Here is an 11809-nt window from a genome sequence, read left to right as displayed (position 1 = left end):
CTCACCGTTGGTGTCCACCAACGGGTTCGGGGATTGCCGCCACGACAGGCACCGACCACCTTACGGCCACAGCTCCGGTCAGCCGCTTCAGCAATGGAGGCGCGGAACATGGTGCACTCGGACTCGATGTCCCCCGCCTCCCCCGGAACATGAGCAAAGTTCTGTCGGAGGTGGGAGTTGCATACTTGACAATAGCCATTTCACTAGGTTTCATTATCCCTCCCAGTAGTGTCAGTGTCTGTCCATGATGTTGTACGGGGGGAGCCATCTGTTTTCAGAGCTGAATAGGTGGCAAACATTGTGCATATGCTGAGTCAATGTAAATTGTTACACGTTTTCCTTCCGCAAATAAACACGCTTCAGTCAAACCCACTAATTCTGCAAGTTGTGCTGATGCTGGTTGAGGTATCATTTCAGCTTTTACAACCACAAACCCAGAATCTACTGCCCGTACAAATGCATAACTTGCACTCAAAGATTCTCCAATACGATAACAAGAACCATCAGTCCAAAATGCCAAATCTGCCTCACGCAAACAGAGGTCTTGCAAATCTGCTCTTAATCTGGAATACTTCTCAACCTTGTGCATGCAATAATGGGGTACCCCATCTTCCGAAGTTGGCAAAAATTCAGCAGGGTTTACAGTGGTACATCTTGCCAGAGTCACATCTTCCTGTTCCAAAAGCCGATAATACTCTGAGCCTGGACTCCGTCAAGGTGTACCTACCGTTATTCAAGAGATTTTGAAGACTGTGATGTGTCAGAATCATCACTGGATATCCCATTTTTACAGCTGATGCCTTTTCATACATCGAATAGACACCCACCATAGCCCTGTAACAAGGGGGCAATCCACGCTCCATTTAGGAGTAGGCAGTAGAATAGTATGCTATAAGCTTGGGTCCTGTTCCTGTGCCTTTTGGCTGACAAAGGACGGCACATGCAAACCTCCCCCCAGCAGAAGAGGACACAAACAAAATTCCATCCATCCATCCATTTTCTGAGCCGCTTCTCCTCACTCGGGTCGCGGGGGTGCTGGAGCCTATCCCAGCTGTCATCGGGCAGGAGGCGGGGTACACCCTGAACTGGTTGCCAGCCAATCGCAGGGCACATCGAAACAAACAACCATTCACACTCACAGTCATGCCTATGGGCAATTTAGAGTCTCCAATTAATGCATGTTTTTGGGATGTGGGAGGAAACCGGAGTGCCCGGAGAAAACCCACGCAGGCACGGGGAGAACATGCAAACTCCACACAGGCGGGGCCGGGGATTGAACCCGGGTCCTCCGAACTGTGAGGCTGACGCTCTAACCAGTCGGCCACCGTGCCGCACAAACAAAATTATTTTTTTAAATAATCTGATTAAGCCAATGCAGGAGCCTCCAGCAATTTTTGTTTGACTGATTCAAAAGCCTCGACGCCATCTTGAGACCAATTTAAATTTGCATGCAGCTGGTTATTCCCGGTTTCCTTAATCATAGCCCTCAAGGGCCCCATCAATTTGACATAATCTTCTACCCATGCTGCTGAATAGCCAGTAATGCCTAAAAATGCCAACATCTCTCGCACTGTTCTTGGTTTTTGAACCTTTTGAATAGCTTCTAGGTGACTAGCCGAGATACTCCTTTGGCCCTGCAGATTTTTTTGGCCCAAATAAGTCACTTTCTCCTAGCAATATTGTAGCTCCTTCTGTGAGACCTTGTGTCCATGGTCAGCTAAAATTTGTAACAATTTGATCGAATCCACATGACATGTAAGCATGTGTCTGGAGAGCAGACAATAAAGTCATCTACATATTGGAAAACTGTGCTTGTCAACAGTTGACTAATACCCTCCAAATCATCTTTCAACACTTTATTGAACACATGCGGACTATGTTTGTATCCCATAGGGAGCCTCTGATAATGATAAAATTGTCCCTGATATGTAAACCCAAGGCGGCACGGTGGCCGACTGGTTAGAGCGTCAGCCTCACAGTTCTGAGGTGCGGGGTTCAATCCCCGTCCCCGCCTGTGTGGAGTTTGCATGTTCTCCCCGTGCCTGCGTGGGTTTTCTCCGGGCACTCCGGTTTCCTCCCACATCCCAAAAACATGCATTAATTGGAGACTCTAAATTGCCCGTAGGCATGACTGTGAGTGCGAATGGTTGTTAGTTTCTATGTGCCCTGCGATTGGCTGGCAACCAGTTCAGAGTGTACCCCGCCTCCTGCCCGATGACAGCTGGGATAGGCTCCAGCACGCCCGCGACCCTAGTGAGGAGAAGCGGCTCAGAAAATGGATGGATGGATGGATGTAAACCCAAACAAGCCTTGCTATTCAATGCTGAGGGGGATGTTAAAGAAAGCGCCACATAAATGAGTTACAATGGGAGGGATTTGGGTCAACAAAGTATGTGAGTCAGGTGCTTCCGTTGGTAAGTCTTCCACAACTTTGTTCACTGCCCGTAAGTCATGTACCAAGCGATAAAAATCGTCTGGCTTTTTAAGGGGCAAAATTGGTGAATTATTTTGAGGAGTCTGTGTGATTCCCAAAACATTTGCCTTAAGCAGCCCTTTTATTTGTGGTTCAATTCCATGACTTTAATGGGTACTGACTTTTCCAGGGCGGTCTAGTGCCTGGTCGAAGCTGAACTTTAACAAGCTGTGCCGATTTCACAAGTCCAACATCAGTACTGTGTTTTGACCACAGACCTTCAGGGACCTGTTGCAACATTTCTTGTTTTAATTGGGCCTGTGTCACACTGAGAATTGAGTCATTTGTCAGCTGTACAGTCTGTGGACATCCATAGCCTTGTGATGAGATCATGATTTTCATATTTTTTTTATCCTGACTCATCCAAATGGTTTTGTTTTCTGCAAGTTGAGTGAAAACATCAGCTTCTGCTTCCTTCATCATTTTGCCCATGTTTCTGTTCATATTCTTCAGCTATCATCAAAGTCACATGAGGGACACTGTCCTCAATTTTGTGTTCTTTGTCAAGATACTCATCTTTGTGTATTTTCAGGGCTGCTCCTTTTGGTCCCAAAATGATGCAGCTTGCATTTAATTGTACTTGCCTAGGTTGACGGCTCAGCCATTCTTCGGCATTTGCGTGAGTAGCCTCTTTATAGTATTGGAGGGTACAATGATATGGGTACTCAGGGAATCTTGCCCCAGGCATGTTGGCAACAATAAACTTTTCCCATAATTTGACCGCCTCCAATATCTCTTGGCTGATGTTTCCAATCCAGAACACATATGCATCAGTAGTCTCTGTCATCACCAGTTTTTGCCGACACACTGTAGGGCACATCGACCAGGCAGCCATCTGGTGTGCTCCTGATAGTACAGTTAAATTTACAGAAATCATATGTCCCCTAGAGATCAATTGGAGTATGTTCTGAAACCAATGTAGGCAAAGTAATACTTTGCATCTTGCAACGGAAGTGTATTGGTTTTGCAGAGGGAATCAGCTGTTTCACACCTTCGAACCTGATTGTCCTTACAAATCTGCTGGACATAGGGAGATGTAAAGCATCTTCTGGTCGGATGAAAGTGAAACCAGCTCCGATATCACCTATTGCTGTCAGTGGATGATCATTTACTTTCACCATGACTGTAGGTTCTTGTTCCGGCCCTGACACCACCAGCTGACATCCTCCCTTCGGGTTTTCCGAGCACCCCTAGAATCCGGGCTCTGGGCCTCCGCAGGGGTTGATAGGACCTTGAGGCGGCTGAGTTTGACTGTATTCATTTGTAGTGGCGCCACCTTTAGAAGGGCTTCCCCCGTTCTGCCAACAAGAACGAGCCAAGTGTCCCATTTGGTCGCAGGTATAACACGTGCCAGGGGTCTGTTGAACTTCCTGATTTAAGATCCAGCCTGCCTCTTCTTCCTCTATTGCCATGGATCCTCCCCCTCCAGAATCACACCAGGGGGACAGGTGACGCTTGGGTCATCTGTCGGGGTTGCAGTAAAATTTGACTGGGCACAAGAACATTTGGCTGTCGCTGAGGTTGAATGGGTTGTGCTTCATTTGACTGGATATGTGGTGGACTGAATTGGATTGGGCTTGGCTGGAACTGGGTCTGTAGCACCACTGCTTGCTTCTTCTCCCTTTTCTTCCCAGCCAGCTGTACCTGATTATTTTTTCTCATAGTGTCCAAATCTTGCTCCTTCTGAAACAATTCTTTCTTCCGATGTAAATCAACTTGATGAGCTATATGGTCACAGTATATGGCTTTCGACATACTACCAAGGCCCACCACCTCAGCCAACTTACTCTTTACTTGCAGGGGCAGGCGCTTCTGTATCTTGTCTCTCAGGATAGACTTCTCCATTTGTCTCCAGGTCCGATGAGTACGGGCCACATAGGACCATGAACTCAAACACACAAAATTCCCAATATTTTTATTCAGCTTTATGCAGCATATCCGCCATCTTGGTGCAGTACACTGCCACTAAGAGCATGCCTGTAGCCTGTGTGTGAGCCTCATTCTGTGACCATAGCGACACAGGGTTGTGAGCAGTTATGAACTTGAGGAAACCAAGATTAGCCCTCTCAATGAAATTGGAGTGAATATGTCATATTGTTAAATGTTATTGGAATATCATTTGTTTTGTGTGTTGCATGCATCTGTCATGTGCCGATTGTTAAAAGGCCTTTGAGGTTTTCTCTGATGTGCAGATAAATCCTCCACCCCCCGCGCTACTGCTTAGATTAGCTACCCAACTAGTGACAAAATCGATTTCGGTTTTGGGGAATTTTATTTTGAGCTCTGCCGCGTAAATAGGATATTCAGGAAGCCATTGGTCACGAATGAACGTATTCCACGCCGAGAATCCCTGCTTGAATTTGAGCTCCGAGCTAAAGTATTAGCTCTTTGTGTGTTAGAGCATGCGGTGTGTGTGACACAGTCGCCATTTTTGCTTTGTGTGTTTGAAACCACGAGGCTCCCTTAGGACGCAATTTTGTCGTTTGCTTAAGACTTAAGGCTTCTGTAGTTCGCCATCTTTGTTGGGGGAAGATTCCACATGGAGTCATTGTGAAGACGCCATATTGGTTCCCTTCTTCGTGGCGTTGAACCGTTGTGTATGCTTCGGGTTTTCCTCGAGTGCCCTCTTGTGGACGTTCATGCCATTGCGCAACTTCCGGTAGATTGACTGGAAGCTGTTAGCTAACTAGCCGCGGCTCAGCCACTAGCAAGCTACTAACGAACACGTGCTAAGGCATCGTGTTCATTCATGATCATTGCTTTTGAAATAATATGCTTGAGCTTACCAAGAGCAACGCCGAGTGCTTTTCTGCTGGTTTAAGCTTCCTGTGTGCGTTGATTCCGAAGGTCGCTCCGCTGTGAGTCGCGGTCCAACCTAAGGTCACGCGTTACCAAGCAACCGACCCGCGAGCCCGGCTCGCTAGCATAGTTGCTAAGCTATTGCATCTACTCGCGACCATGACCTATTGCTTTTATTAGCTTGAGCAGCTTTCCGTTTTCACTCGTTTGCTTGAACACCACCGCTATGCTTTGCTATGCTACATTTGAATCTTGTGCCTTTTGATTTTCCATCCATTTGAGATTTATAACGGAACAATTGCAAAACCTACACCAGTGACGGACGTAATATTTTTAAACAACCGGTACCATCTTCTGGTCAGTTATGGTTCCGACACATACCTAATGACATTTTCGATTCGAATACTTTATTTTAAACACAATTACGTAACAGATTCACTCACAAGTAGAGTTTATTAATTAATTGGTTGTTTATGATTAATCACTTTCGCTTTTTATTTTTTTTAAATTTGATTTCACTTTTTTTTATTTTTAACTTTCTTCAAAAAAAGATTTTTTTGGGGAAAAAATGTTTTTGTTTGCTTTTCTCTTTTTGCCAAAGTCAACATCATTGTAAATCATACAAACAATTAATTAATTAATTCACACGGCTAATTATAAGTATATTTAACTTCTTTACCGGTTAAATAAAACGTCTTTGAATTAGCTAAAGTTCCAATTTGATTTCACAAATTGAATTGACTTGCTCAACGATAGTCATCACAAACAGTCAAAGCGATTTGTTTACCTAATCATAACTAAATTTAATTTATTTATCAAATCTAAATAAATTACTTTGTTGAGTTTGTCGAAGTTTCAAATGGATTTAATAAGCTGATCCGATTTACTCCACCAAGGTGCCCTTCACAATTGTTTTAAATCAACGATTAAATTGCCAAAACTCAATGCATCAATTTTTAATTTGATCAATAGATTTTGGGCGCAAAACTTGACGACGTCAACAATTTTGTTCTATTCGATCACTGCTTCTCCGCACATTCTCAAACACATTTATGGTCACGTGATAAACCCGGAAAGCATAGTTTGCCAACGCTGTTTTATTGTTTAGCAATTAATGAGCCCGTTTGTCGAGTGCTTCAATCCCAAACTGCGTTATTTGCTTAACGTTACTCTAACATGTACCGTAGCAGACCTCAATTTGACTAAATGAGCGTACAATAGTAACAATCCAGTTGCGTACAACTAACAACTACTGCACACACAAAGCAATTATGGCGGAACTTCCAGAAAGTCCAATTCAGTATGACAATCTCGGCACGTTAGCACAGCTTGTAAGCAACCTAACTAAAGTCCTCGTCCGGGTTTATGCAGAATCCGTCAAAGACGTTAGCCTTGAGGTCCTCAATGCTAACATAACGCAACTCATGAGCGACGCCAAACACAATACGCTAAAAGATAAGAATCTCGCTCAAACGCTTTTTTGAGTTGTTTTGAACTTAGTGTCACAATTAAAATGGAGTGATGTGGAGGATATCCGAATGAGATTCAGGCTAGAAGCTGAACACAGAAACAAATCAACTTAACGGCACAGGTAGCAGAGTCCACTCGTTTGAACCTTGCACAAGCCCGCCTAGTTGATGTTGAAACTCAGCTTGAGGATACGAAAGCACACAGTGTACACCTCACCTCCAATGCCATCACTGTCCAAGTGACGCTCTCCGTCGACAGTGTCGCACTGGCCCGTGAGAACAAGAAGCGCAAAGAAGTTCTTGCTTTGTGCGTACAGACTAACCGCACACAGGAAACATTGTTGCAAACCACCGCATCTGAAATTTCACAACTCAAAAGCAATCTGTCGGAGTTGACTGATCACCCCTCAGAATTCAATTTACGTCAAACCAAAGCGGCTAACAAGCGCGCAGAGTGGTTTCTGCGTAACGCCACTGAGGACATTAGGCAACTCAAACAGACTGTTGTAATGCTCAAAGATGAACGCTCCTAAAGCATTGAGCACTCATGTGAACTCAAGTCACAATTGACAGCACTAGAATCCAACATGAGCCGCCTTCAACAGCTAAAGCCAGAACAAGAAAGCGAATTAGTTCTTGTCCGGCGGCAACTACAAGCGGCCCGCCTACTAATTGCCAACCGGCAACAGTACTCAAGGGTTCTTGCCACTGCTCCTTATTTTGGCATCACCAACTCGAGAGACAGGCGCGCCAGTTGCAGCTGACCTCTTGGACTCCAGCGCACCTCTCCTTTGTCCTGGCCCCTGTACAGGTATGAACTTGAAAGACAAAGAAAATTGTGCGCATTATTCTGAGATTCAAACCTAAACCTGATGGCTCCCATGATACGGCAGCATACCTTAAACACATCGACTTTTACCTTAAACAGTTCCCATTCGCTATCCCTGAGAATAAACTTTAACTTATCAAAGTCACGTCTAGTCGAGAAGTGAGTAGCCTAATTGAGTGACAACCAGCACATGTATTATCTGACTATCAAGCCCTCTGCCAGGCTTTGTTCTGTGAATTTGTCGACCCGGAAGCTGTAACCGGCTTACTGTTAACCGGCTGTACTGTTAAACAAGGGAGCCTCGAAACGCCACAGGCATACTACTGTTGCTTGCGCAAAGCGTATTTTGGGTTTCTAAACGAGCCGAACATGGAAGACATACATTTTGAAATGTTTTTTGTTGAAAACCTGCACCCAAATGTTAAACACCATTTGGGGGTGGCAGCATGCCCCCGCACACTGTCCAGCGCTATTTGGCCGTTAAAGGCTTTGCTATGCAGAAAAGGACCAACACAAAGCTAACGGATCACATTATTTTTGGTTTGAGCTATCACATTAATGACTCACGCCAAGACTGCGAAAGTTTGCCAGTAAAATTGGACTCCTGGTCCTGTTCACCAGAACGCGACAAATCCAAAAGGTACAGGCAAAAACCCATTGTGTCAAATAAACCTCCGGTGATCCTCTGGACCGCCACTCTTTCCATTTTTCCTTCCTCTGTGCGCTGCGCAAGCTTAACTTTGGTTTCTCCTCGGTTTTGTGCCTGCTCATTTTCATTATCGTGGGCTTTTGTTATTGTGCCTCCGTGAAACGCACTTCACAGCCGTTCGTGGCCCTGCGTAACCGAAGTGGGGTCACACAATCATACGCCCACTGACCATAAACAAAACGAAGGATAGTCAACACAGCGAGACTGGGCAGTTCAAGCAGGTCCAACCTCCGTGACATCGTCCTAGCTACATCAAGAACTACACCAAGTCCACCAACTCAGATGCCTGACCAAAGCACAGACGAAAGGACACGCTGCTCCGCCGTGAACCGATAACATACCGACCGAAATAAAACGCATCCACAGCGGCCCACCGGTGATGCTTGTAGAGTTAGTACTATCGAGACACAACTTTGGGAATTCCAGTCCGAGAGCCCGACAACGGACGGCTAACGAAGTAACCAATTCATGGTCGCTAAGCAACAAGCTAAGAGTAGCCATTTTAGTTCTCAACGCTTACAGTTGTAGCCCTAAACCAAAATAGGCAGACCATAACCACGCTGTAGTCTCTTCTCCTGACGGTTTACGCTCACACACAGATTGCTAACATGTTGATGAACGACAGGCTACGCGAAAGTGCTCCCTCTCGAGACAACTTAGCAATGATAGAATTCTCCCACATTTGGGACCCCTTGGCTTGATCATAATTATTCGGTCTACGGCCCTGAGAGGCCCCACTAATCCGGCCCATCTCGGGTTTTCCCTTGAGAGCTCTGCATGTCAATCCTGAGTTCCGAGAAATAGCCTTTCTTTGTCGCTCGCCCAATCAGCGACACCCTCAAGGATGCCACTTTGCATATTGAGGATGTCAACTGGTACTACGTGCCGTCCGACAGTTACGACAGCCAAATTGTGATTTCTAAGTTATTCAAACACAAATTCGAATTTGGCCATGAAATGCTTGAACAAATAAAATTTGAAGGAGCTCAGGCAACTGACATCACCAACCTAAACAACACCTGACGCATCATAAGTACCAACGCTTGTAGGCCAGAACCCCTGTTTGCATATTACTTGTCTGCTACAGACCTTAACTTAGTGGCCCTAACCATCCTCGGTCGCTTCATGATTTTCAACATAGCCTACCTGCTCTACCAAAAGACCCAGAAGCTGCAGGGCTTCTTAGAGCAGCACAGCAATGCTCGCCCCAAGGTCTTCCATAGGAATGGAAGGGCTGAACCCGGAAATGACCCAGCTCAAACTATGGAGAAGGTCCTTCCCTACCCGAACTGTTTCTCAGACCTCCTCGCTTCCTCAAATACCTAGGCTAAGGTTTCTCTCCTTTGTCAATACGAGAACCCCTGCCTTTTACACCTTATTTTTGTTTACCATTTGAGTAGGTTTCACACCTAATAATATATTTTAAATTAAATTTTTAATTTTTTAAGAGACTCCCTCTGTTTTGCTAAGAATGAGTTGGGCTGAAAATTTGTTGATACCTTTTTGTTTCTCCTCCTTTTTCTTTTTTTCGCTACAAATATTCTTCATTAACATTAGGGTTAGCTTTTTCCTTTCTTTTCAACTTTGCAATCTCTTGATCTCACAACATAGATACACCTATACAGACACCTATAGATTTACATATAGGCACACATAGGGGAGACCCCTGACATTGAAATGCACTAAAGCCGTAAGGGGGGGGGGGGGGGGGTATGCACTAATGTTGTACTCTGGTAACTGCATTGTTGTGTTCACCTGCCAACCTGTGCCTCCTCTTATGGCGACGTCGCCGAGACCCTCATCGAGCTGGATCCAGCCAACGAAGGAGCGACATGTAGCGAATACGTCTATGAAGCACAGTTGTCAATGGCAACCCTAATAGCTAATAACCTTTGCATTCCTGCCTCCTGACCTCAGCCAGCAAGTCTGTTTTCACAAGACACAGGAAACCTGTTTTATATCACCTGGGCCATAAACTGATCAAGAGTCCTCCTCCAGCCATTCTTAATGACTTCTCCAACAACGACCTTTTTAACAAGAACTGACTGAATGACCAAGAATTTGGGAAACCCCCTTTTTAAATGTGACAGTTTGGGGCTATTGTTGAAGAATGGAACATGACCACCCCCTAGTGGTGATTAGAGACACTGCCTGTGGACAATAAAATGAAGAAATCCCACGTTTGTAACAAACAAAACAAACCTTCATGTATATTCTAAATGTATACCTTGATATCTGTGTCATTAATGTATCAGTTTTACTGGTCTGGCTACGAGACTTTGAGAACTGCTCCGCTTGATTGAAGCCAAACTATGAAATTATGTTGTATTGAACAATAAGTAGTTGAACTGCCAAGACTAAAGTTTAAACAATCATTTTATATGTTTGATCTTTGAATGAGACAGTTTCAAAGTTGGGAATCGATTTTGTTTTTGTTTTTTAATATGCTGAGTCTCAACCCATACTTAGGGCGTGACTCACGCAGATAGAACAAAATTTAACATGAAAACGATGGGTGTGGTCTTTTTCCTCCACCTTTGGAGGCACAAAAACCTTGACATCCATTCTTGTTTTTTTTCTGCTTGCTCTTTCTCTTCCTGGCTAACATATCTTCAGTTACGGAGCTTGGCTTTAGTCAAACCCTCCCCCATTCCTTCCCCCCTTTTTCCTTTGTTGTGTCACCATGTAGCGCGAGCGACCCCGGACCACGACGGTGGCGCTGTCCGATTAAAGAAGCCTGCCCTGCGGCTTCTATCTGTTTTCCCAGCCTTGACTTGTTCTCGGGCCTCAGGAGAGACACTCCTGGCGTTACTGTGAGTTAGGCCTGCAGCCTAGCACAAGAGCATGGACCGCAACAAGTCTAAACGGCAGGAAAGGTTATGAGCGCACCCCCCACGTGAAAAACAATTTATTTTTGCATCTCTTCTGTTTTTACTTTTTGTGCATCTTCTTCTTCAACTAAACTTTCCTCCGTTCCTTCTGAGAAAACTGAAAAAGACCAGATCTACGATCGTGAGTAAAACATTGCAGTGATTATTTGAAAGTACAAATTGGTGCATAGTAACTTAGGGTTATGTTTGCGAGCTCACACGAGTCCCAACTTTATTCTCCCTCACTATGATTAAATTAATTTCATGCTCACATTACAAGTTCAGTCATTCACCCTATATCTTTCCGTACGTTTGTCTGTAATTTTTGTAGTAAAGTCACTTTATATTTGTCCCCGAATTTCCCTGTAGTTTTCATTAAATTTTATCTAAAATTCCACTTCCTGTGCATACTGTGTGTGTTTGAGTCCAAAACAGTTGACCGCTGAAATCGGGAACTTTTATTTCTAATAATGTAGGGAGCCTTCTAGATGAGATTGATAGAGGTTTTTTTCGTCACTTTTCCCAAAATGTACAAATATAAAAAGAGACGTGGTGCCCGATATAAGACAAAGATAATTTGATTGTAACCTTCGACGTACGTCGAATTACACCGAAAGTAAATGCAGGCGTTTACTTTCCGATGTATTCCTTTTCCAAATT

General features: G+C 44.5%; 1 long non-coding RNA gene across 1 annotated transcript; it reads left to right on the top strand.

The window, feature by feature from the left end:
• Window positions 1-5973: 5973 nt before the first annotated feature.
• LOC133483639 (uncharacterized) lies at window positions 5974-11546 on the top strand. Its single transcript, XR_009790166.1, has 2 exons — window positions 5974-7552; window positions 10197-11546. It is a non-coding gene; the product is annotated as an uncharacterized LOC133483639 (long non-coding RNA).
• Window positions 11547-11809: the final 263 nt, after the last annotated feature.

This window comes from Phyllopteryx taeniolatus, chromosome 9 (genome assembly GCF_024500385.1).
Source record: "Phyllopteryx taeniolatus isolate TA_2022b chromosome 9, UOR_Ptae_1.2, whole genome shotgun sequence".
NCBI classification, from domain to species: domain Eukaryota; kingdom Metazoa; phylum Chordata; class Actinopteri; order Syngnathiformes; family Syngnathidae; genus Phyllopteryx; species Phyllopteryx taeniolatus.
Note: the sequence above shows the minus strand (reverse complement) of the source record. Positions and strands in the feature narration are given on the sequence as shown.